Below are 23,784 nucleotides of genomic sequence, written 5' to 3' on the forward strand. Positions count from 1 at the left end.
TTGAGCCCCAAAGTCGGAGTCAGGCTCCCTGCTCAATGGGGAGTCTGCTTCTCCCTCTCTATCTGCCCTTCCCCCTACTTGTGCACTCTCTCTCTCTCTCTCTCTCTCTCTCTCTAATAAATGAAAAATAAAATAAACTAGTGGGATCCCTGGGTGGCTCAGTGGTTTAGCGCCTGCCTTTGGCCTAGGGCCTGATCCTGGAGTCCCGAGATCAAGTCCCACATCGGGCTCCCTGCATGGAGCCTGTTTCTCCCTCTACCTGTGTCTCTGCCTCTCTCTGTCTCTCATGAATAAATAAATAAAATCTTTAAAAAAATAAAATATACTAGTATTCTCCTTTTGTGGACTATCTCCCATAGTGAATTAAATAGGGGCAACTTGGGACACTTGGGTGGCTCAGTTGATTAGGCAGCTGACTTTTGATTTGGGCTCAGGTCATGATCTCAGGGTTGTGGGATCCAGCCCTGCATGGGGCTCTGCATTCAGTGGGGAGTCACGCTCAGTGGGCAGTTGGCCTGGGGATTTTTCTCTTTCCCTTTCCCTCTGCCCATCCCCTAGCTCATGCTCTCTCTCACTCTTTCTCTCTCAAATAAATAGATAAGTCTTTTTAAAAAAAGATGCTCAACTCTTTTAAAAAAATAAAAATAAGAAATAAATAAATAGGGACAACTTGTCAGTCAGGGCAGCAGGGCATTATGGAATGAGCTTTGAAATCAGAATTCCCTGGGTAGCAACCACAGCCTCACAGCTCAGTAACCATGTGATCATGGCCAAGTTCACTGACTGTCCTGAGCCTCATTCTCTTCTGGTACCATTCTCCTCTTTGTAACATATACAAAAGATACAAAATTTACTATCTACTTACCCAGATGACATTTAGAAATTCTAGGCTTACGTTACTAGAAGCTACTGAGTAGTTTTGTGCCACACCACTGAGGGGAAGAAGCAGATTTCATTCTATCATTACTTTCTCAACAGCAACTCCAGGAGAAAATTGTGCCATGAGCCAAGCCCATGGAAGCTTAAGGCGAACCCTGCTAACACTGAGAGGGTTTGACAGATGTGATTTACAGTGATTATTACAGACTCAGCAAGAAGTGCAGAGGGCCTCAGGGAGACATATTAGTATAGTAATTAACAGGGGCTGCTTCAACAAAACCAACCTGAACTCTCAGTGGTTTGGCCTATTAAAAGTTCATCGCTGTTGCTGCTGCTCCAGTAAAGTTGGACATGAGTCAGGAGGCTGCCCTCCACCGTGCAACCAGGAACTTGAAAATGTGACACCCAGACCATTGCAACAGCGGAGAGGAGTTTAGATGGGAAAGTGACCCATTTCCTTTCAAGTGAACCACAAGGAAGGCTGCACCTGCACGTCAGGTATGTGCTACAGTCCCATATGCATGGCCCAAGCGCTGTAGTCAGTGCGCAGCTCAGGGCCCGGTTTTCCCTTTAGTGTGGTGGTATTGTTTGTATCAGCCATCATCTGAGATGAACTTCAGATTCTGCTACTGGGCCCGTGAAATCGTCTTCAGGGAGAATCTTGTCCGCTGCCACTCCGGGCCAGGCACCCCCAGGGCAGAGGTCACTTAGAAAGGTGAGCAGGCAGGTGGCCCTATGGAACACAGCAGCTGTCCAAGGACCCAGCCTCAGACTCTGCTTGTTCTCTGGACTTCTGCAAATGTCCTCAGAGCCCTGTGTTTTCCCAGCACTCCCCCTCCCCCTCTGCCCTCCTCCCTTCTTTCTGTTTATTCGGACTTTGCCCCTACCACCTGTTAGAGCCAAAATGGTGGAGGGAGAAGAGGCTGGCTGGCCACGGCAGGGGCTATCTGGACCCAAAGTCCTCAGCTCTCCCATGAGACCTGCAACTCTCTGATGGTGGAGATCATTTTATTTTGGTGCACACGGTAGGTGCCCAATACATATTTACAAGTAGGACAATAGGTACTCCTAGAGTGGGGTTAGAATGTGCACTGAAGTCAGCCACACCTTCATTCAAATTCTGGCTCTGCCATTTCCTGGGTCTCAGACCTTTGCAGTGTTATTTAATGTCGCTGAGTTCTCGTTCATGGTACTGAGATAGGTGTATGTCTACAATACCTGTTGTTAAATATGTTTACATTAACTGTCACCCCTGGTTATCAAAGATAAAACAACACAGTATGTATAAGGTACCTGGCATGGATTTCGTTCTCTAAAACTGGTAGTGATTATCAGCAGTTTCTCAAGGGCAAAATTCATATCTGACTCATCTTTTATTTCTCGTATTGTCTTGCACATATTAGGGGCTTACCTAGTTGGAATTCAGTCTCCCAAACCTTGTTAATGGGTGCCTCGTCCATGCCAGGAGAACTGGGGATACAAAGAGACAGGCACAGTTTCTGCATTTGTGGAGTTGCTACCTAACAGGGAGAGAATGATAGTAAATAAGTGACCAAGTAATACTCCATGTAGTGGTAAGTGTGTTGAAGAAAAATGCAGTGGATCAGAGCCAGAGAGACTGGAGGGCAGTGTTTTTGACTGTGTGATCCCGGAAGGCCTCACTAAGGAGGTAACAGAGAGCAGATACTTGGGAGGACAAAGAAGCCATGGAGAGAGAGAGAGAGAGAGAGAGAGAGAGAGAGAAAGAAGCCATGGAGAAACACTGGATCAGTGACAAAAATGCTACATTTGCTTCCAGATCAACACCATGGTAGTTTTTTTTTTTCCCCATGGTAAGTTTTGATGCTTCGATTGAGTGACATTAACATTTCCAGTTTTTAAGCAGCCCTTAAAATAAAATTCTCCATCCCTGCTCTTGTTCTGTCTCCCCTCTTAGCTCTAAACACCGAACAAAGCCATCTCCCTCCTCCTGCTTCTTTTTTCCAGGCACTTCATTCAAATTTTATAGTCTCTCCTTCCCTCTTCTGTTCCAAAACCACTTTGATCCTTTTGTCCTTTCCTCTCTAAGTGTTCTGTGGCTCTTTTCTGCAGAAGATGCACATTTTCAGCAAAGCTCTCATCTCCATGCCCTCTGAGACTATCACAGAACAGTGAAAAGTGCTGAGCGCATTAGGGAGGCTAGAGCTGCAGACAGGGGGGAAGGTCAGAGAGAGCTGAGCCAACAGAACTGCCCGGGCAGGAGTCCCGGGGCAGCTGCAGTGGCTCATGGGCCATCGTGGCTCTCAACAGAGCTTAGAAACCAGGAGGCCATCGCCTGCACGCCAAGAGCTGTGTTGAAGCATCAACCGTGAACCTGGCATCCCCTCCTGCCATCCAGGCTGACCCCTCTGGGTTCAGCAGGGCTGTGGTGAGAATGGGCCTCAGGGGCCACAGGGGGAGAGCACACCCACGTGATGGGCTTCTCAGCTTTTTTTGACTGTGACAACCTAAAGTAGGGCCCAGAGACAAAGTGTGGGGATGTTCGCTGTGGTGGCCTTTGCGTCTGTGACCTTCTTGCCACATCTTGTGCCACCTTTATCATTTCTTATCTCACTCCACTTTAAACTGATTTACTTCTTTCCCTTTGTCTCCTAGGAAATCTTTTTGTCCAGGTGTGCAGGGTCGGGGTGGGGGGGTGGAAGCTAGTAATAGGCCAAAAACTAAGTACAATGAAAACTAAACAATGATATCGAACAATGTTAATCTTAGATATACTGCAGCCTGCCAAATACTCTAAACCTGAGGTTATATGTTTCATCAAGCTCTCTGTGCTAAAATGAAAGCAAAAAGGCAGGAAGGTAGGTTAGCAAGTGTTAGAAATGTTAAAGCCATAGTAGTGCTTATGCTTTGACTTTGTTCTCAGTTCCAATTCAGGGTGGAAGTTCTGTGTCCACGTAACACCTTAACATATAAGGGAATCTGCCAGTGAGCTTGGTTACCCCACCCGCTCCTGCTGCCATGTGCATTGTGATTTCACATGGACTCTCCCTGGGAAAGGACTTCGGCCACAACAGGTAGGCTTCCCAAGCCAGCAGCCTGCTCCCATTGGAAGGGCCCTGATGACCATGGAATAGTTATAATTTTTTGAGCTCTTATTATGTGCCAAGCCTTAATACAGAGTGTCTGATTTTAAATCTCTAAGACATGCATTGGTTTTTTTTATTTATTTATTTTTATTATTTTTTATTATTTTTTATTATTTTTTTATTTTTTGCATTGTTATTTACATTTTAGAAGTGAAGAAGCAGGGGCTGGGTGCCTGGTGCCACAGTTGGTTAAATGTCCAACTCTTGGTTTTGGCTCCCGTCATGATCCCAGAGTGGTGAGATTAAGCCCCACATGGGGCTCTGCGCTCAGCGTGGAGTGCTTAAGACTCTCTCTTCCTCTCCGCCCTGCTCACTCTCTCTCTATATCTCTCTCTTTCAAATAAATAAATCTCAAAAAAAAAAAAAAAAAGGAATGAAGAAGCAAAGAATCAAAGTTATGTCACGATTCAATCCCAAGACCATCTTACTCCAAAGTTCTTGTCCTGTCCACTATACTCCACCCTTCCTGGTTGTGAGATATATAAGCTCTTTGAGTTCCTTGTAAGACCATTGATTTTGCTGGTGGGGTGGTTTTCAAATTCTGTTTAAGCCTTTGCTTCAGTGTTCTATTGCTGTGTAACAAACCACCAGTAAATGTAGTAGAATAAAATAGTGTTTCATTTTGAACACAATTCTGAGGTCTGCAACAAGACAAGCAGGGTTGACTGGTCTCTGCTTCACATGATGTCTGCTGGAGGCCGAATGTCTGCGACAGTGTCTTCATGTCCCCTGGGATGGTTCAGATGGCTGGGGGCTGGCTGGAGCAGCTCACCTGGAGGCATGTGTTCCTGCCTCAGGTCTACTGTTTGGCTGGTTCTTTGGTTCACTGCCACCTGGTCTCTTCAGCAAAGTAGGGCTTCTTAGATGGCAGCTGAGGCCCCAAGAGCCCACTTGTCAAAGGAGAAGTGGAAGCTGCCAGTCATCTTGAAGGCTGGTGCAGCATTACTTCTATCACATTCTTTGGTCAAGCAGTCATGGGAGCCACCTAAATTAAGAGCTGGGTAAATAAACTCCACCTCTTGATGGGGGAAGTGAAAGAACTTCTGGCCATCTTTCATCTGCACAGCTTTGAAACCTCTGAGAGGCTAAATCCTATGCAGAATTTGAATGTGCAAAACTGATAAAGGGAAGGAGACACATCGGTTTGAAGTGGGGACTTAAGGGGAGTGTGCAGAGCCTTGTCCACCCTGCTGCTCTCTTGGACTTTCGATGAAACCAAGGTTTCTATGGAAGAGAACTTTTAAAGCCTGACCTGGATGACAGCAGAAGAACAAGACCCTCCAGGACCCTGCCTCTGCCTGCCTCTCTGACCTTACCTAGATTCATCTCAGCCCACCCCACTTTCACTCTCTGAGCTCTGTCCTTCTTTCTGTTTGCAAACACAGGCTTACCATGGGGTTTTGCATGAGGCTGTCCCATTGCCTGGAATTCTCATTCCTCAGGTTTTGATACAGTGAACTCCAACCTGCCATTCAGACTATGGGAAACCTTCCCTAGCTAAGGCAGCCCTCCTCAAACTCCAAGCACTTTCTGTTGCATTAACCTTTCTTATTTCCTTTGTAATGCTTAATATCTAGAATGTATCTCATTGAAATGTTCCCTAAGGGCAGGAGCCTCGTCCGTCTTGTTCACTGCTGTCATTCTTGGCACCCAGTGCAGAGCTTGCCACTTACTAGGCATTCAATGAATACTCATTGAACAACTGCATGAATAGTTGAATGGATGAATGAAAAACGTTCAGTGAAAGGCTACTTAGCTCTATCTTCTCCTCCTGATGTGTTCCCAGGGCTTTCCAGAAGAGGATGGATCCTTTGGGACTGTGTAACTAATGATTCCTACACAAGAAATATTAATGCAACTAATAAAAATGGCCTCAACATGTGCTCAGTCACTACCCCTTCCTGCAGCCCAGGTCTCTGAGTCCTCTTCAAGTGCCTTTCCAAATCAAGTAGTCCCAAAGTCAGGCCAGGTCTGTAGACAGATATGACTGGTAAAATTCACACAGGTCCTGAGCAAAATGTTTCCCTGCGGTACTGTGAAAATCCCCACCAATCAATTCTCTGGGATATGACTTTTGTGTAGAGCTGTGCCCCCGAGTCTACAGTGCTCAGTGATGGATGAGGATAGGACTTCTTCATCCTCCTCTCCAACTACAAATGCCCATCTCAGTATCCCACCTGCGCCCTGCTTATTTCAAGTTCACTGTGTCCAAGGGTGATATGTATGTCCAAGCATCCCCTGTGGCTACTCTCTCAGAGAATCCAGCTGGGTGAAGCCAAGCTTTAAAGGGACCTTGTTAGCTAGCAGCTCAGAGCCATGACATAAGACATTTGTCTCAGAGACCCAATTAAGAAACAAGAGAAATGTGGCTTCATTCCTACACAGTGCCATCCCTTTGGACAGAACTATTCTCAGAAAGGGCATCTTCAACTGCTGACCAGAGAGATATATGAGTTATGAAACACTAAATACAGTCCTATGGCTCCAAAGAAGGCCTCTGTTTAGGAGATGATTCTCATGACAAACAGCTTTTGTGTTATGGTAGAGTATTTCAGCAGTTTATTCGTAAAGCGTTCTGAAAAGTTCACTTGGGACTGCCATTTGAACATAAAGCTTTTCCTGTTCCCACCCTAGGGAAGATTATTTTTTCTTACAGATTTCAAAAGATACTATGATCAGGATTAAGGAATTCCTCCCCCCCCCCCCCCGCCCCACAAAAAAAAAGAAGAAATAGCTCTTGCTTTTAATTTATTCATGAATGTAACCTTTGTTTCCCTGGGCTAAACCAACTATGGGGGCAAATCACAGACATGGGTTCTAAGCACAGCAGGAATTAATTTCCAGTCCCTACCCCATTTGTTACTGGCATTGAACTCTTCCTGATTCCATAAATGTCCCCCTGGGGCTGCTGCCAGCCCCTGCCACATCGCCCATGGGTTCCAGATGACACACACCATCCTTAGCTGCTGCCAAAGTGCTTCCACAGAGGAGAAAGCAGGGGGGAATAACTGGTCCCCAAGTGTCACATGTCTTTCAGCCAAACTCTGGCCTTTTGGTCTTGTTTATTTCCCTTGGTAATCCCTTGGTTTGGGGGAAAGAGGGATTTTAATTAAGAGACTCCTTCTCTGGCCCTGATACTACATCTAGAAACAGGGCCATCTCTTTGTCTCTTCCTTCTGTGCCCTTCTCCACTCTCTTCAGTGGCCAAAGGACCCCAGGTCCTGGGACAGTCATTATCTTTGTCTTCATTTCTTTCTTTTTTTTTTTCTTTAAGATTTTATTTATTTATTCATAAGAGACCCAGAGGAGAGGCAGAGACACAGGCAGAGGGAGAAGCAGGCTTCATGCAGGGAACCCGATGTGGGACACGATCCTGGGACCCCAGGATCACGCCCTGGGCCGAAGGTAGAGGCTCAACCGCTGAGATACCCAGGTGTCCCTTTGTCTTCATTTCAATCCTGTCTGTAAACCCCAGTGCCCACCTACTTGTTTATCCCAAGGAGTCCTCATGTAACCAAGAATATTTGGTGGTCTGCTTTGCAGTCCCACAAAACCCTGCAGATCTGCACCACTTTGATATCTTTAACCAGAGAATTAGTAACCTAAGTTTGGTTGCATTGAAAACGAACTCTTGCAAACATAGCAAAAGAAAAATGTTCTCTCTTCAGACACACTATCTATGGATCCGAAAATTTTCCTAGACTATAAACATGCTATACTGAAGGAACTAATGGAAACTAATAGGCATATTGTGAAGGATCCACAGTGGTAATGTTCCTTAATTTCATACAACATCCAGCTCCCTCCCCCAAACTCAGTAACTCTTCCGGAATGCTTAAAAAAAAAAAAAAAAAAATCCTCAAAGTCATCAATTTCATGACACAGCTCCGAATGGATTGGGAAACATTTCTCCCAAAGACAGTAGGTCTTGGTCTACTGTATGCCACCTTGATATCAGTCTATGCAGCTCTCCTTTAAGACAGTGGTTCTAAAAATGAGCCAAGGATCTTTTGGCTTAGAGCATTAATCTCCACAGTATGTACTTTAGGGGCATGAATTAATAATTAAGTTGTGATCAATTTACTTGTGATAGCCCTTCTTGGTGTCTCATCAGGAACACCACCACTCATCAGGAGAGCCTATTTGTATCTACAAATAGGAGATTTGGGTGTTGGCAAGGGGAGAAAAGGGAAGGAACAGTCCATAGACTAAAACTGTATAGAGAGATCTGTGGTCCCAAGTGATCCGTTAAATGCTCAGGCTCACTTGGAGAATGCTTTAGAGTCATTTCTGGGGTTGCATCCTGAATGATTCACCATGCGCAAGACATTTTACCTGCCCCTCTTTAAAACTTTGGAAATAGAAAACCACCATTTGGAAAATACCACAGTAATAATCATAGCAGTCCAGAATCATCAAAGGATACTAAAATCAGTGGACAGTTTAATGAGAACCAGCATATTGATATATTCCTACATGATAATTAATAATTACAAAGGAAAAACTATAACCTTAGAGTGGAGAAACCCACCAGGCCCACCTTAGCCAAGTGATTAAAGTTTACATGATCAGTAATGGTGCACATGCATCACATACCCTCTGCTATGATACACTGAGAAGGGTATTCTTGGCAAAAATGTAAAACCCAAAGATGATCAAGAGGAAACACTGCACAAACCCCATTTGGAGATCATTCTATGGAAATACTGGCCCGTGCCCTTCAAACATTTTAAGGTCACGAGAGACAAAGAAAGACGTTAAGAATTATCCCAGATTAAAGGAAATTAAGGAGATACAGCAACCTAATGTCATGTGTGATCCTGGATTTGGACTCTGGTTCAGAAAAAAAGGCATTATGGGACAATTGACAAATTTGATTAAGGTCTATAGATTAATTGTATTCTATTGATGTTTATTTTCTGGTGTTGAACAACTTACTGTGGTTAAGGGAGATGCACTAGGGTTGCGTAATATAATTGAAGAGTGTATGGGAATTTTTGGTACTGGTTTTACAACTTTTTTGGAAGTCTCAAAGTACTTTTAAATGAAAAAGTTAAAAGAGTCTTTAGTCACGGATGAAATTGGGGGAAAATAAACATCAGAGCAAACTTGTGCAACAAATAAGATTTGAAAGAACAGAACAACTCGTTCGTTCAGCAAACTGAGCGCCTACTCTGCACCAGGGGCTTTGCTCGGAGCTGGGGAAAACAATGAGGAAGACAGTCCCTGCTATCTAAGACAACTCAGGCTGGACTAGAAGGATCCAGACACAATAAATGATGGGATGCTGTGATTGGGGGCTGTTAGAAACTCGAACAAAGTATTACAGTATCACAGAGGGGAAAGAAGTAATAAAAAATTAGGATGTGTCATAAATGGACAAAAAGTAGCATGAAGACATTCCGAAAGCCTGGGAAAGAGATTCTGAGGAGGGAAAGGAGTGAACAGGAACGATCAATCAATCAATCGTGAAGGTGCAGAGGGCAGGATAGAGCGAAAGGAGATACAGCTGGTTGGCAAGGGAATAGCAGAGGGATTTGGGAGAAGTAGGAGAGGAGACAGTGAGAGGGTTGGTAGGTGGCAGGAGAGGGCTGTGATTAGGGGTGAGAATGACAATGAGGACATGGGATGGCTCCTCAGGAGTCCCTTGGGAGTAGTCACAGAGTGAGGCCACAGTGAAAGGAAAATCGGAAATGGATTTATTTGGATGGCTGAGGAAGCTTGTACCCTCCCAGCCTGCTCAGAATAAGTCCAGCGGGTCACCCGGGTGGCAAGAAGATGGAAGAGGGCAGTCCAGCTGACATGCATTACTTACAAACCCAAGGGCAGAATCTCGGGTCTTTCTCTGCACAGGCCACTACTGCTGCTCTTTGCTCCCTCTCCAGTCATGCTGACCCAAGTCACTGGACTAACCCATCCCCCTGTGACCCATAACAGTGGGGCCCCCCCCACCCCCTCCCTGGAAAGCAGAGTCTGAATGACCACTTTCTTGTACCTCAAGAAAAGCTCTCATGAAATGTACTGATCTCAGATGGTTCCAGACTCAAAAGCCAATTTCTAGCATGGCCTTCGTGATTCAGTCTGAAATGGTTTTGTTCCAAGCAGAACTTAATTATAGCTCTCCCCAGCAGCTCATTTATTAGCTCTTCTTGGAACATCTTCGACCAATTAAAAAATAGAATAGCCAATTAAGAGATATTTTCTTTCCTGTTGAACATTAATGGAGTTAGTAATGTGTGTTAGTTATATGCCATGTCTAGTAGTTCTAAAGGTGACTTCAATTAGTCCCAAGAAGGAAAAAAGAGAAACATTAGGTGCAGTCCCCATCTTGGGACAAAGATTCAAGACTTGGAAGACCAACCCTATGAAATAACCAAGCCAGCAAGAAGGAGAACATGTCCAGGCTGCATCTAAGACAAATCTAAATTCTAAACTGAAAAGAAATATTTACCTCACTTAGATGGATCCATGTGCCAACAGTTAGCCAGCACTGTGTGATGGGGTGCTAGTTTGTTTGAGAGTGTGTGTGAGTGTGGAAGTGGGAGAAAAGCCGGGTGCTCCCTGCTGCAAAGATTGCTACAAGTCACAGTAACTACAAAATGAAAGATTTCCTCAACAACCGCGCTTGCAAGACCTTTGTATTTCATTTGTGAGTATGGCCAGCAGGTGGGGATAGTTCTTTATTAGTAGATAACTATCATAAGTAACCTGTTTTCTAACTTTCTAGGATGAATCAAAAAGAGAAATCAATTTAGAATTGTTAGGTCTGCATATTCCTTAGATAACATCAAAAGGATGAAGATATATATTATTACTCCCCTACTGAAGTAGTAACCAGAATGATCTTTCTGAAATATTTATTGGGTACTATGTACCAGACTCTGCATTAAGCACTTGAATCCTTACAACAGCCCTATGAATAGGTAATATACCAGTTTAAGTTGTCCTGGGCCATAGAACTGGTATATGCTGAAGCTGAGATCTCATCCCAGCCTACACGGCTCCAGTCTTCACTCATCCATTCCATGAGATCCTGCTTCAGAGTAAACTCTAGAAAGGCTATGCAAATTTAAGGCTATACAGTGTCATCTCTATAGCAATCACAGGAAGAAAAAAAAAAAAAAAGAATGCAAAGAGCTATAGCTACAAAGCTCAACAAAGGTTTTTCCACAGAACTTGGCAAATTAACCCCACATCCTTTGGAAAGAGCAGGTAACCAAGAAGAATCAAGGACAAAAATTATATGGTCTCATTCATTTGGGAAATATAAAAAATAGTAAAAGGGAATAAAGGGGAAAGGAGAAAAAAATAAGTGGGAAATATCAGAAAGGGAGACAGAACATGAAAGACTCCTAACTCTGGGAAATGAACTAGGGGTGGTGGAAGGGGAGGTGGGGGTGACTGGGTGGCGGGCACTGAGGTGGGCACTTGATGGGATGAGCACTGGGTGTTATTCTGTATGTTGACAAATTGAACACCAATAAAAAATAAATTTATTAAAAAAAAAGACAAATTTGAAGGGGAGGTTATTCATAAAGAAGGAAACCCAAATGGCTGAGAAACATTAGAAGGTTTTGAAACTCAGGAAAATGAAAATAAAGCAACACAATACCATTTCCTACCCAGCAGACTGGCAAGACAAAAGTCTGAAAATACCGTGTGTTGTTAAAAATGTGGGGAAATGGGAATGCTTATAATTGCTGGTGAGAGTAGAACTCAGCACAACTTCTTTGAAGAGCAAGGTGGGGGTACCTAGTAAAGTTGATTTAAAGCAATTATGGTAAAATATTAACATGTATTTAATCCTAGTAGTGCGCACATAGTTAGATATTACAGCTGTTCTGTACTTTCAGATAAAACTGGAAGTAAAGATTTATGTTCAAGGATGGTCATGGCAACAATTGTCTATAAGGCAAAAAAACAAAAAAACACTAGAAACTGGAAAAAAACAAACAAACAGAAACATGTCCAGCAATAGGGGACTGATTACACAGGTCATATATAATAAAATAGTATGCAGCTGAATGATATAATTTACATATGGAAATGGAAAATGTTATCAAGTGTATTGCTAAGGGGCTAAATCAAGCTGTAAAGCAGTAATGCTCCCATCTATTTGTAAGGATTCAAGCGCTTAAAAGCTACATGTTGTAGATACTTTCATGTGATAGAAAATGCCCGAAAGAATGCCGGAGAAACTGTTGATAGTAGCTACCACTGAGAGTAGAACTGGGAGGGGGAGGAGGAATTCTTATTTTTGGATTTACCCTTTTCTAAATTATTTGAATTATTTTTTAGCATGAACATGTATTGCTTTTACATTTTTAAAAAACAAACTTTTAAAAAGTTACTTTTGTTCACAATAGCAGTCTACCAGTTGATTTGCTGAGTCATTCCAGCTGCAAAATTAAAAAAAAAAATTTTTTTTTTCCTCCAGTTTCAACTAGTGGAAGGAACTTAGGTTTTTACCACCATTACTCATCTCATTATGTCCTTTATCCTGTTTTTGTGGCCTCCACAAGAACCCAGGACTCCAGGTCACCTAACTTTTCTGCCCTGAGCCACCATTCCCAAACTCCCGAAGCCTTCCCCTGGGTCTTTAGGAAACTCACAGTCCCCAGAAATAACTCCCACTATCCCAGCCTCTTCTCTAGAGGCAGCCTTCACCTTGCTCTCAGGAAACCTTGCTGTTCCCTGAGGACGCTGCTCTCCTGCAACACTCCCTTGTGGTAGCTACTCCCCTCCTCACAGCCCTCATGCCCCTGGAGGTGGCCTCCCTCACTTCCTGCCATCCTCCCACAACTTTGAGTCTCAGGTCACCAGGTGGGAACACCCATGTGTCTCCTTGTTCGGTCTTCTACCAGCTCTGGGGTCTGCCCCTGAGACCCTGGAGATGATTGCTGCTGGCTCACTGTTGCTTTCTCCAACTCCGTTCCTGCCTTAATTCTTGATGATTTTAACACCCACTCAGATGATCCTCCCAAAGCTGGCCTCTCAGTTTTTCTTCTCATCCAGTGCTCCTGCCTCCCTACACCCCGCCCCCCCCCACACCTTGGCTACCACATCCAGAGGCATCTTCTATTCCAGTCATGTCATTAGCAACAGCCACAGCCTCCCTAGTCTACTCTGTGACACCTTCTGCCCCGCCCCTCACCACGTCTTTCCATTTCAGTCTTTCTGGTATCTCAGCTGGACTGATGATCCATCTGCCCTCTTACCTCATACTTGTCCCATAGCCTCCTTTTCCCTTCCTCTTGTTTCCTTATCCAGTTTAAATTCTATGATCAATCTCAATTCAACTTCATCTCCTCTGCCTGTGCCTGCACAGCTGGATGAGACTGGAGGGGAAAAAAAAAAACAAAACATCAAGAAGTTGAGCCATATATCTGGGAGAAGAATAACCCAAAAGTTAGGAACAGCGCTTGCAAGGGCCCTAAAGTACATGAAGACCTGAGGAATAAAAGAAGGCCAGGAGAACATGACCAAAGATATGCTCCTGAACACAACCGTGTTGTTTAGGATTTTGCAGGCCATGGTGGCAAGACTGCCCTTTCTCTGAGTGATGGGGAGCCACCAGAAGAGTTTGAGAAAGGAGTAACATCAACTGACTTCTATGTTACTCTAGCTGTGGTGTTGAGGCTAGACTCTAGGGAGCAAGAGCAGGGCAGGGAGAGCATATAGAAGGCTGTTACAAGGATCCCTGGGTGGCGCAGCGGTTTGGCGCCTGCCTTTGGCCCAGGGCGTGATCCTGGAGACCCGGGATTGAATCCCACATTGGGCTCCCGGTGCATGGAGCCTGCTTCTCCCTCTGCCTGTGTCTCTGCCTCTCTCTCTCTCTCTCTCTCTCTGTGTGTGACTATCATAAATAAATAAATAAATAAATAAATAAATAAATAAATAAATAAATAAAAAAGAAGGCTGTTACAATCCTCCAGGCACAAGATAGTGGTGGCTTGGGTCAGTCTGGTAGCTATGCAGGTGCTGAAGAATGGTCTGATTCTGGATTTATTTCAAAGGTAAACAAGATATGATAACTGATAAGATGTAGCATATGAGCAAGTAAGAGGGATTATTCCAGGCTGTTGTTCATTTTTGTTTGCTTGCTTTTTGCCTGCACACCTGAAAGGATGGAGATGCCATCAACTGAGATGGGAAAGACTATGTGGGTGGAACAAGGTTTATTTTGGGAGACAGCATCAGGCAAGTCTTAAATCTCAGGGAGGCCATTCTTGACCACCCAATTTTAGATTGTACTCCCACCCCAGCACTATGCATCCCCCACCCTGCTGCATTTTTCACAGCATGGGTAGAGGAGAGTCTGCCGGCCTGACTGCCCCCCACCCCCATCCTTGGCTGGGGAGAGCAGGGGGCCTTGTTAACTGTCTCTCTGAGGATGCATTCAATGGAAACTCCAAGAAGAAATGAAGGTGAATGGATTGGAACCTGAGTGAGTAAATAAAACTCCAAGAAGAAATGAAGGGAGGGATTGGAACCTGAAAGAGTAAATAAAAATAGATTTTCATTACACAAACGATAAACAGAAACTAAGTCATTCCCTTTCTTTTAAAAATCAGGAGGGCTCTAGGAACAACACATATTTTTCCTTCCCCATCAGGGATTTAAACCTGAACCTCGTAAGTTAAGGTTCTTGTATGTTGCCACCACCTTTTCCTGATTTCTACTGAAACGGGTGACCTTAGCAAATTGACATCTTCCAGAAAAGCAGAATCCCTGCCTGAGGTGTGATTTGGCAAGAGCCCAAACAACATGGTCTGGCCATAATTTTATTTTGACTTTAAGCACTCCAATTGGACCAAATAAATACCTTGCTCCATTAAGAACAGTCTCAGGTAATGTATCTGTTCATTCTTTTAGACATTTATCTCTCCAGAGACTTCAGACAATGTTTTTTTCACAGCTAATATCCACCTAAGTACCTGTCTTTTGCAAATTGGAGCAACAAGTCATTTAGAACCCCAGCTTACTCTTTTGACTGGCTATGTGTGCCTACCCTTCAACATAGCCTTAGCTGAAGGAGAAAGGACCCAGAAGACAAATTATATTCTGAGATATTAAGCCAATACATTCTGATTCTTGTTCATATCTACACTGTATATCTGGGCAGAGATTTTCCATAATCCCTGGTGGAAGCTGGATTTGGTACAAAAGTCACAATGTTTTGGGACTGCAGAACTAGAGGCAAATGGCTAAGCCAGAGGCTTCAAGCATGTGCCAGCATGATGTCCAGAAGACTCCAAGGGGCAGGTTGCTCCCTCCATACATCAGCCTAGAGCTTGTCCTGCGCAGACTACTAGTAACAGAGACCACCAAGGATGCAGAGGAAAGAAATCTATTATAATGAATTGGGTCACATGATTATGGAAGTTCCAAGATCTTTGGTGGAGACACCAAAGAGTTGATGGTATAGTTTCAATCTAAAAGCCAGCAGGCTTGAGACCCAGGAAGAGCTGATGTTTCAGTTTGAGTCTGAAGGCAAAAAAAAAAAAAAAAAAAATATATATATATATATATATTTATATATATATATATATATATATATATCCAGCTCAAAGGCACTCAGACAGGAGGAATTCCCTTTTACTTGCTGGAGAGTTGACCTTTTTGTTCTTGTTAGGCTTTCAACTGATTGAATGAGGCCCACACACATTAGGAAGGGCAATCTGCTCCACTCAGTCTACCTAGTCAAATGTAGATCTCACTTGGAAGCACCCCCACAGACATACCCCAAATAATGTTTGACCAAGTATCTGAGCATTCTATGGCTCAGTCAAGTTGACACATGAAACTAACCATCACATTTATGATTTGTTTGTTTGTTTTTTAATGCTTTGACATCTTGATGGTGGTGGGGGTGGGGGTGTCTCGCTAATCTTGGAGAAACTGCACCTCCCAGGACTAGTGAATTCCTAGAGATAGTACAACTTGTCTCTAAGTGTACCTTTTATATGCAAACCAACCAGTCCAGAGTCCATATCCTTAATTATCTCTTCTGTCTAATTTTCACACTTCAACCCAATCCTCCCCTGCCCTTCCACCTCAGGCCAGGTACCAGACAACTAGGGACTGCCTCTATAGCCTGGGGCCTGCCATAATCATTCCAACTATCCAATCCTAATCCCGTTCAGTGAATCTACCCTACCTTGCCCATTCCTTCCCATGAAAATCACAGTAAATCCTCTAGCCTGTTTTTCCTCTCACTCTTCCTGCCTCCTGACCAGCCTTCATGCTTCCCTCATGTGACCTGAGTGCTATGGTGTGCTCCCTTCTCTTGGGAATTGTAAGAAGATAAACTCTTCTATCAAGAAAGTTGTCTCTGCGTCTATCACCTTTCTGTCCCTGATTAAAATAAACCCCAGGTATATTTTAAAACAGGAAGTAATCAGATAAATCATGCACTTATATCTGAAGGAGACAGAGTCTTCCAAAGGAGATTTTTTTTTTAAAGATTTTATTTATCCATTCATGAGAGACACAGAGAGGGAGAGGCAGAGACATAGGCAGAGGGAGAAGCAGGCTCCATGCAGGGATCCCGATGCGGGACTGGATCCCAGGACTCCAGGATCACGCCCTGAGCTAAAGGCAGATGCTCAACCGCGGAGCCACCCAGGCATCCCCAAAGGAGATTATTTTAAATGGGAGAGATCACAAGACTCTTAATTGGCAAGTTAAAATTTAGGTTGAGTTGTGGTGTGTGAAAAAATTTTCCATGCCTCACTGGGGAAGAAATATAAGCTTGCAGGAGGCTCATTGCTCAAGCAGTTGGTCAAATATTACAGCAGAATGAAAGCTATCAACAGAATAATAACATGGCTGCTGCTTTTCCTTCTGTTAGTGCCTTAGTCGGGTTGGGGTATCATGTCAACATACCATAGACCTGCTGGTTGAAACAACAGAAATGTATTTTCTCACAGTTCTGGAATCTGGACATCTGAAATCAGGGTGCCAGCATGGTTGGGTTCTGGTAAGGGCTCTCTTCTTGGCTTTTAGACTGCTGCCCTCTCTCTGTGTGTTCATATGGCCTTTCCTCAGTGTGTGTGTTTGATGAGAGGGAGATAACCCTCTCTTCCTCTTCTTATAAGGCCACTGCTATTATTGGATTAGGACCCCATCTTTATGACCTCATTTAACCCTAATTACCCCCTAAAAGCCCAACCTCCAAATACAGTCACTTTGGGAATTAAAGCTTCAATTATGAAGGGGGGAGGCACAATCAGTCCATAGTCATTAGAATTTAACACTGATGACTGTGACCATGGTCTTTTATCCATTCAAGGCCTTCTTCAGCACTTTCCTATACCCTGTCTCATCTAAATAACAGGGACTGTGCCTCATGGCATGGCTGCTCAAGGAGAATCCATCATTTAGGATCAGAAATTCTTAACTGAGATTACTTGGCTGATATAACAGGGACTTCATGGGAAAGGATAAATTTGGGTTTCTCCAACTTTCCTCACCCATATTTTTATATTCCTGAGGTTTCTATGCCAAAAACAAAACAGAACAAAACAAAAAACAAAGAAAACAAAAACCACTGCTTATTAGTTAACAAGAGTATGCTTTTTTCAGGGCAGCTGGGTTTCAAGATATTCCCACATTTATAAATGGGAGCCAAGATTTATCAAACTTTGCCTCTATTTCAAAGGCAGCTCAAATCCAATTTCTTAAAATGTTCTTGACTGTCCTACCCAGAACTGGCCTCACCCATCTCCAAGGTTTTGAAGCAGTTACAGTGTGAACCCTGGAATTTAACACATAGCCATGTAATACACGGCATTGGGACTGCCCTCACTTGGTGATAACTTCCACTCACTCTCCTTTGGCCAGTCCAGTCTCCATGGGATCACAAGTGGGCCAAGAACTATGTGATCTCATGGTTTAAGATGTTACCCTACTGCTTTGCCACCTATTTCCTGTTTCAAGTGAGGTAATTCCCTAACTGTCCTGTGCACGAGAATTTAATAATTCTTGCTCCTGTCATTCAAAGTTCTTAGTTGCAAACAGCAGAAACCAACTCTGATTGACTTAAATGGAAAAGTAATTCATTGGGATCCCTGGGTGGCGCAGCCGTTTGGCGCCTGCCTTTGGCCCAGGGCACGATCCTGGAGACCCGGGATCGAATCCCACATCTGGCTCCCAGTGCATGGAGCCTGCCTCTCCCTCTGCCTGTGTCTCTGCCTCTCTCTCTCTCTCTCTCACTGCGTGCCTATCATAAAAATAAAAAAAATTTTAAAAAAATTTTAAAAAAAGTAATTCATTAAAAGGAGAATTTCAAGAATTTTGTGAGTTAGTTATTAAACGCAGCCATTATTTAAAAATTAGATTATATAAACTTACAATCAAATAAATTACATCAAGAGCAAAGTTCAGGGATGCCTGGGTGGCTCAGTGGTTGAGCATCTGCCTTCAGCTCAGGTCATGATCCCAGGGTCCTGGGTTTGAGTTCCTCATCGGACTTCCCCATGGGGAGCCTGATTTCCCTCTGCCTGTGTCTCTGCCTCTCTCTGTGTCTCTCATGAATAAGGAAATAAAATAATTTTTAAAAAAAGAACAAAGGTCAAAAGTCAACTCAAAACACAACACCTCCTAATTATTTTACATTTTTATTAACATCTATACTATTGAAGTCATTACATAAATTGCATCTGTATGATAGAAATACCATATAGCAGTGCTATTGTATAACTCTTCCCAACTCAGTGTTCAGGAGCATCATGTTGGTAGCTTGAACACAGCAATGGTGAGTACATTTACACCCTGGGAATTGGCAAATCTGCAAGGCAGCTGATTTGTTGGTCTGTTTGTTTTTACTCAAAGAGCTGGTTGTTAAATGTTTACTGGCACATCATTAGTATTAAGTAACTCAGCAAATGTCCAGATTTGGCTGTAAGAGTAGGTTTAGATTACTCAGTCAGGATCAACAGTCAAATCTTTAGTGAGATCAATGCTGCAGGACCAGTTATACAATACGCAGGTCCCCCATTCAAAATTATTAAGAATTTTAAGAGAGCAATGGCCAAACATTAAAACAAGTGTGAGGTCCTTTTACGTTCAGGGCATTTGTGGGCTATATAGCCCACATGCCCATAAAGCAAGCCCTGCAACACCCAAAGCCATCCTAAGTCCAAAGACCCCACTGCCTTAGCTGCTGAGAACAACTGTACAGACTGATCCCATGTACATTCTCCATGGACAGTGCATTAGAACCACTGCTCCTACTGCTAATGGCACTTCACAGATTCTCATCAACCACGATCATGAAGGAAAAGGTAGAAAATACCTCCAACGGGAAGAAACAGAGACAAAACCCATGTAGGTTCACGTCTAGGCTCGGGACACCACTCCTGAACAGCACTAACCAGTCACAAGCAACAGAGGGGGACTTGGAAAATTTTGAGTAAGTCTTTCCAAAATGTGGGTGCTCTGAGGCACAAGGCTGGGGGAGGAGGAGGACCTGGGTCTAAGGGAAGTGGCAAGAGATGTGCCTGATGGGCAGCCCTACTACATGTCCTGATACCCTGGCTGCAGGGAGGCTAGGAAATTAGGCATCTGACATTTTGAGCTTCTAACATTTCTCAAGAAGTGGAAGCCACCCCTTGGGAACAAGCTTCTGCTTTCATCCTCTACATCTCCAAACATATCTTTCTTTAATCATCCTTTCTACTTCTGCTTCCTGCCTCAAAAGAAGACATTTCGCAATTCTGTTGTCAGATAAATTAACTCCCCTAGCTTTTTTTATCTCATCCCTCCTGCCTCTTTCAGAATTTCAAGGCATTGATTATATTCCCTCTTGTATCTTTAGTCCTATTCTTCTCCACTCTGTAGTCTACAAACTTGCCTAAAGCTTCCTCACCCTAAGAAGGAAAGAAGGAAGGGAGGAAGGGAGGTCAGGGGAGAGGGAGAGAAAGGAGTCCCCCCTTCCCTGTATTGTGCTCCCCACTCAGGCTTCCTCCATTTCATCGTCACCCTCTTAAAAAGTGATATACCACTTATTAATACCTTCACCCTCAACCATTGCAATCTTGCTTCTGTTTCCACCAGCCCTTGAAACTACCAAATCCCATCCCCTCTCATTCCATCCTGCAGGAGCTTATTTTCAGCCCCCATTCTCCTTGGCACATGGTCACAGCAAAAATGATTGATCACTCTTTTATGAAACTCCTCTTCTGCCTCTGCAACACCCTCTTTCCCTGGGTTTTCTTTCTCTTCTGACTGTGTTTTCTTGGCCTGCTTTGCCAGCTCTTCTCCTATTCATTCCTCTACATCTTCGAGTTGCCTTTAGGCCTCGAGCCTTGGACTCTTCCTCTTTTAACCCTACAGTCTCTCCCTGCACTAATGCCTGGCCTTCATCTCTTGAATTCAGCCAGGTCCTAAATCTAAATCTCCCCCTCCCACTCCCTTCATAAGCTTAAGAAAAGCAACCACCATTGGGCTTTCATATGTCCTAAAATTCAAAAAGCACAAAATGAATTTACTTCACCTTATCCAGTCCTCTTTCCCCCGACCAATGCTTCCTCTTATATTTTCTTTTTCAGGTAATGACACCACAGGAGTGAGTTTGTGTACAGTTCAAGTAAGCAACTCAGTGTTCAGATATACTCTAATAGATACCATCTTCTATAACAAGCACATTTTACAGGCTTTGTGGATGCTATAGGCTCATGGTTAAAGGTTATAGTGCTGGGAGATTCACAAAAACCTTTTGCAGTCTACTTGAATACCTCAAAGATTTTCTTAACCTTCTCAGAAAATATAAGAGACAAAAATTATAATTTATTATAAAAAGAGACAGAACATATACAGATTTAACCTTACGTAAATTATTGCCCCACTGGGATAATGCTCTTTATTCTTTGTTTTCCTAAAGTCAGTAGAATACAAAGTGTTCCTCAACCCAGGCCAGACCCTAGCAATTGTGGAGCATGGATCAATATTACAAATGGCGGCTCATATATCACTGTCTAAATAATCAGAATTTATAATTCAAGATGACAAACTATAAAATAAAATATATTCTGTCTACTGACCTTGACAAACTAAATGCCATAATGACAATAAAAAATATATGTAAATCTATGTTTTTAATATGACTGAAAATTGATAAAGCATCAAGGATACTAGTTTTAATTATTATTGCATAAGTCTAGACATTTTGTGGATGTGCCAGAAATATTTGGATGAATAAAATAAAGAGCTAACTAATTCATAAGGTATTATGTATTTATTCCATAGTTTATTTGTGCCTTTACTTTAGCAAAATCACTAATGATGTTTAATACTTAAGAGTTCTCTTAATTCAGGATGCTTAGGTAACTCAGCAGTTGAGCATCTGCCTTAGGCTCAGAGTGTGATCCCGGCATCCAGGAGTGAGTCTCACATGGGACTCCCTGAGAGGATCCTGCTTCTCCCTCTGCCTGTGTCTCTGCCTCTCCCTCTGTCTCTCTCATGAATAAATAAATAAAATCTTTAAAAAAAAGAAGTTTTCTTAATTCATGTTCCATCAATAGTAAAGATTTAATGTATTAAAAAGTAAAATATAAGCATATTCAAAGTGGTCAAAATTTGTATATATTTTCATCAAAATGTAAAGTAAATATAAGATGCAAAAAATCAAAATTATTTATAATACTGCAAATAAGTTACTCTCATTAATTATCTATTAAATCAGAAGGCTACATGCCTTCTGTTAACAAATATCAATTTTTAAGTAATAAGACTTAAATGAAACTAAATTTTGTTTAATTTCTTGAAATCAGATTTCAAGAATTTAATTTCTTGAAGAATCAATGAAATATTATTTAATATTTTTTAAATCATAATTTGAAATGTTAGCATTCAAAAATGTCTAACTGCTAGTGCAGGTAATCAATAACATGCTTCATGTATTTTAGATTTAAGTTTCATATACATGCATACAGATACACATATACACAGATAAATATGCATATACATACAGATTTAAGAGTAATATGAATTATACCAAATTGAAAAATATTCTTCAGCTACTATGAGCAATTGCTGCAACCCACACTAATTCATAAGTACTATTGCATCTAAAAATTAGAACTTGAAGAGAAGAAAATACATGTTCTGTCAAAAAATACTTTGTCACACAAGAATCTATTGTATCCATGCTGTCTCTAGGGAAGTTTGTTTTTTTCTGATCAAGATGTTTCCACCACTGTAATCTTACTGCACTCCAAAAGCAGTGTCCATCCCCAAGATTGGCCCTGGCACAATTCCCAAAACTTTCCACCATACGTCCTATGTTTTAAGGACATAGCAGGCTGGAACTTCAAAAGCCCACTGATGCCAAACTCAAATATTTACAGACCCAGCTCTTTCAACATAGCCTCAAATAAGCAGGATTTTAGCTATGTAGACAGCCTACTTTGCATACCCTGGGAAATTACACTCAACATCTGCCAACCATAAATAATATAAACTCTGTAGATATAAAAGACCCCCAGGCTACTGCTCTTCTTCAGAACTCTCTGACTGAGAGATACCCAATCATGCAACATCACCTAAACATTAAGCCCCCCTCTAATGCCCCTCTTCCTGGGAGTTCCCTTGTTCTCCTCCCCTTCTAGATAGTGGTCCCCACAGGGTAGCCTGTGGACAGCATCATTCCATGAGGGACTTCCCTCACAGGAAAATCTGTCAAAGTGTTATCCAATAAAGCTTGTGTGCTACACCACCCTGTGAGTGTATCTTTCTCCTTGATCAACTCCCACATCACTCTAACTCACTCTTAGTGTCCTTCTCTTACACTTGTCTAACATTTCCTCATGTTTAGACCCAAATTATAAATCTTTGGCAGGAATATCAGAGGAATGATGCTGTGTTTTCCTCAGTGCATCCTATCAGGTGGCAAATGATGTCCATGTGTCCCATTGCTTGTGTCTGCAGATTTCTCACTGTAAAGATATTCCTCTTACCTTTGTAATTAACTTTATATGGAACTACTTTGCAACTTTATAAATAATCTATTTCTTTTCTTTCTTTCAGGCACTATCTTTAGCATCTATTGATGTTTTTTGCCTGAATTAATTATTACTATGATGGTTGCCACATTGAGATTTTTAACTCCATTATTCCTTCTGTGTTTACTAGTTGACATTTTATTGTGATGAGAGCTTTCCCTTCTGTTTATTTATTCATTTATTTAGATGCAGAGGTAGGAGAACTGTGACCCATGGGCCATATCCAGCCTGCTGTCTATTTTTGTAAATAAAGTTTTATTGGAATACAGCCATTCATTCATTTATGTATTATCTACGGCTCCTTTTGTGCTACAGTGGCAGAATTGAACAGTTGTGTCAGAGACTGCATGACTCACCAAACCTAAAAATCTATTATAAGGCCCTTTGCAGAAAAAGCCAGTTCCTGATTTATATCGTGTAGACTCATGTAGTCTTATTTTATGCTATTGCTATCATTATTTATTTGATGCTCTAATTGTCCTAGAATCAGCCATAATTGGTTCTTGTGTCCTTTTGACAGGTTTCCATTGTTCTTTGAATCCTTCCTTGCTTTCTGATACAAGATTTTCTAGGCTTTTCCTACTTTTTCCATGGAATCGCCAATTTCTCCAAGGAACCTTGGTTTCTTTTAGTTGGAAGTGGTATTTAAAAACCAATGTCTGGTATTGTCCTTGGGGTGTTACTGGAAAACACTGGAAAGCTCATGGTTATAGATCTAAAATTAGAAATCATTAGCATATAGATGATCTATATAGCTGTGGGACTAAGTAAGATTA

The 23,784-nt window shown here is 42.4% G+C and overlaps 1 long non-coding RNA gene across 1 annotated transcript in view; it reads left to right on the top strand.

The window, feature by feature from the left end:
• Window positions 1-1,768: 1,768 nt before the first annotated feature.
• LOC112645869 (uncharacterized) overlaps window positions 1,769-23,784 on the top strand; it is a 38,319-nt gene continuing 16,303 nt past the window's right edge. The window contains exons 1-2 of the long non-coding RNA XR_007408151.1: window positions 1,769-1,904; window positions 3,782-3,932. This is a non-coding gene — a long non-coding RNA (uncharacterized LOC112645869). The remainder of the gene's footprint in view (window positions 1,905-3,781; window positions 3,933-23,784) is intronic.

The sequence above is a fragment of the Canis lupus genome, chromosome 34, assembly GCF_003254725.2.
Source record: "Canis lupus dingo isolate Sandy chromosome 34, ASM325472v2, whole genome shotgun sequence".
Taxonomy (NCBI): Eukaryota; Metazoa; Chordata; class Mammalia; order Carnivora; family Canidae; genus Canis; species Canis lupus.